This window comes from Micromys minutus (genome assembly GCF_963924665.1).
Source record: "Micromys minutus genome assembly, chromosome: 1".
Lineage (NCBI taxonomy): Eukaryota > Metazoa > Chordata > Mammalia > Rodentia > Muridae > Micromys > Micromys minutus.
In genome coordinates, this window is record NC_137969.1 from 44,318,025 (window position 1) to 44,321,355 (window position 3,331).

At 37.6% G+C, this 3,331-nt stretch overlaps 1 pseudogene across 1 annotated transcript; it reads right to left on the reverse strand.

The window, feature by feature from the left end:
* Positions 1-678: 678 nt before the first annotated feature.
* On the reverse strand, positions 679-1,300 carry LOC308415537 (small ribosomal subunit protein eS8-like; annotated as a pseudogene). The gene has a single exon. The product of its transcript is annotated as a small ribosomal subunit protein eS8-like (transcript).
* Between the last annotated feature and the right edge of the window lie 2,031 nt (positions 1,301-3,331).

Here is a 3,331-nt window from a genome sequence, read left to right on the forward strand (position 1 = left end):
AATGAGCCCGGAGCCCTTGGCTTACTTTATTTGGAGAGAGACATTGTATCAGCAGTTATGCCCACAGGTCGTTTTTTTTTTCCTTGGTGGAGACAACTTTAATCTCTGCCTAATTCCTTGGTTTTTTTTTTTTTTTTTTTTTTTTTTGTCATTTTGTTTTGTTTTAATATGTAGGTGGTGTCACTGGACTTACTACCTACCCTAATAAGAATATTGTCCCAAGATCCTTAATTATATCTACTAATGTATCTCTTTTCCAAATAAGATCACATTCATAGGTTCCAAACAAATACATCCTTTAGAAGGACATCATTCAAGTTACTGTAGAACTTAAATTGTTTAAGTTACCTCTTAATAAGCATCTGAACTATTTGGGGAGGGCTGTGAAAGAAGTTGCTCTAGCTAGTAATATATCAGGCTTTATAGCTACATATATATATATATATATGTATACATATATAATTTATTTTACCTTACGGTCTCTAAATGCCCCAGTTCCAATTGTCTTAATGTGAAATATAGCTAAATTTATTTTTAGCAATAATAATTTTGGCAAATTTTTCTGTAAATATTGATTAATCTACATACCAGTTTCAGAAATATTTTGTATCAGTTGAAAAGATTTTTTTTTTTAACACAACAGCAAAGACCTTTATTACATGAGCTATGAATGATGGTTTATTTGCCTTTCCGGGCTTTGATCTTCCGCAGATACAATACAGCTCCTTGCCTTCGAATACGTGGCCATCTGCTCTGCCCCACTGGCCTGGTCTTGAGGCAATGCAGGCGAGAAGCCCGTCCTGCCCTGCTGGAACTGCTCCTCCAGAAGACTGCTGATCTTCGCATTCTTTTTCCTTTCGTCATATTTCTTTTGGATTTTCTTTGATTGTTTTTTGTTTAAAATTTCTTCCTCCTCGGGAGTCAGTTTGGCCCCCTTCTTGCGGGCCAGGGGCAGTGCAGACTGGGACTCGCCTGTGCGGTGTGCTGTCAAAAAGCACAATGCAGTTCTTCACCCGGGGCTTGGTGCAGACAAGCTGGTTATTGGCTGCATTGTACACAACATCAATGATCCTTGTTTTGCGGTTACAACACTCAGAGCTCCAGGAAAAGTTCCCCACATCCAGACTCAGTGCCCGGTACATCTTAGAGCCTCCTCGAACTCAGACTGTGTGTATGCTGCGAGGGCCAATCTTAGTGCTGGCAGCAGGCATCCCAGCTCATCCTTCTGCTTCTGGTGGTAGGGTTTTCTCTTACCCCCGGTCTTGTGGCGCTTGTGCCGGTTGTCCTAAGAGATCCCCATCGCTCGGCACTGGCTGGAAAGAGCAAGATCAAAATTTTAAGAGAAGCAACTTAAAAATATTTTTTATTATTGAAAAAAATAAGTATCTTCATTTTTGTTTCCCAAGCCACTAGCTACGGAGTAGGCTGAGGCTGCATTTTTATGCTAGTAAAATACTTGCCTAGCCTAAGAGACCCTGGGTTCAGCCCCAGCAACAAATCCCCAGGGAGACAGACATCATCTCTTTTGTTCTTATACTTCATATGCACTTGCAACTGTTATTTAGGTTAAATTTGATATATTTGTCTTCTCTGGGAATAGCCAATAGTGATCACTCCACTGGCATGGAAGTTAAATGTCATTCCTCATAAAAATAAACAGGGAAACAAACCAAAAAAGAACAGATCCACCAGTCTGCTCTGATAGGGCCATCTTCCCCCCCCCCCCAAAAGAAGCTCTGGTAAAGTTTTATTAAAGGAAAACTTTCTTATTTAAGTCTCACCAGTCTGTTCTGGCGTGCTCCTAATAATAATCCGAATTGCCTAGAAAATAAAAGGTTTACAAGTCATTAATGGCATTAGGGACAGCTGATAATTACAGAATTCCCCTACATGTTCTCTCTAGGTAAGAAGGCAGATTAGCACTATGTGCAAATTGTTAAAGTGACGATTGTTACTCTTAAAACCAATTAAAAATTAAAATCTCAGCCATCCTATGAGCATACGGCTTACACAGAAAACGAATCAGACCTGGCTGGTCACCGGCATTTGGAAAACCAGACCCAGGTAAAGAACTAGGTCTGGGATGCATGCATGATCTTACTGTAGCGAATGTCAGTAGGTCTGTCTTTAACAGAGCTACTTGCATATGGATTAAAGCCTTCTGCCTGTGTTGACAAGTATGTGCCTGGGTGGCATTCTATAAGAAAAGCTTTGTAGAGTTAGGAACTCTTTAACTCTGGGCACAGTTCAGTGCTTTCTTTAACCTTAGCAAATATTTCCTCACCAAATAGTGCTCGTGAGATAAAAACAAGAAGGGGAACAGGAGTTACAGTGAATAACATTTCTTAGACATGGTTTTAATAATTTTTTTCTTTAGTTTATTGAGAACTCTTAGGATTATTATTAGTCACATGGTTTGTTGTTGTTGTATATTTGCTTCTTTTTCTCAAAAATTCCAGGAACAAGTTAGGCCCACAACTTGTGCATGAAAGCCATTTAATGCATGACTCAGGCTGTTGACACTTGGCAAGCTTAAAAGAAAAGCATAAAGTTCTTATTGCACTTTCCAAACAGCTTTTAAATAATAGCGTCAAGGTTCCTTTTCTGTTTTTAAACAAGCAGAGAATTGTGCAATGTACTTTGTTATCACTACTCTAGTCTTTCATGATGTCTGCAAATTGAATACTTTGCTTTACTTAAAAAATGCATATTTAAGAATATATGTATTGCTCTGTTTATTGGAATATGATTACTTTGAAACATGAAAGTAAATTCATTTAGAATTTTTGTTAATGCTAATTTTATATTTTTACTGTAGTTTGTTTTCTTTAATTTTTATTTCTATAAGCATATCTTGGAAATCAGAGTTGGCAAACACTCAGTTGAAACCATAGTTTCTTCATTTGGGCACAATTTTCCACAGTGTAATGTTTAACAAGAGAGAGAGAGAAGGTAAAGACTGTCAACATAACAACAAGCTAAATAGTAACACACACTATACACCACACATGCACACATACACACATACTACACACATACACACCACACACACACAAACACACCACACACACGTATACACAAAATACCACACACATACACACACACATATATGCACACACACCACACACATATATACACATACACCACACACACATACACACACACACACAGACCATACACACATACACATACATGCATACACGCACACAATCAAAACATAGAAATGCTACTTTGAAATATAATTTAAATTCAAATGTACATTCATAAGTCCATTTTTATAAGTAGTACTTACCAAACCATATCATTAACCTTTAAAAGAAAGTTTTTTTTC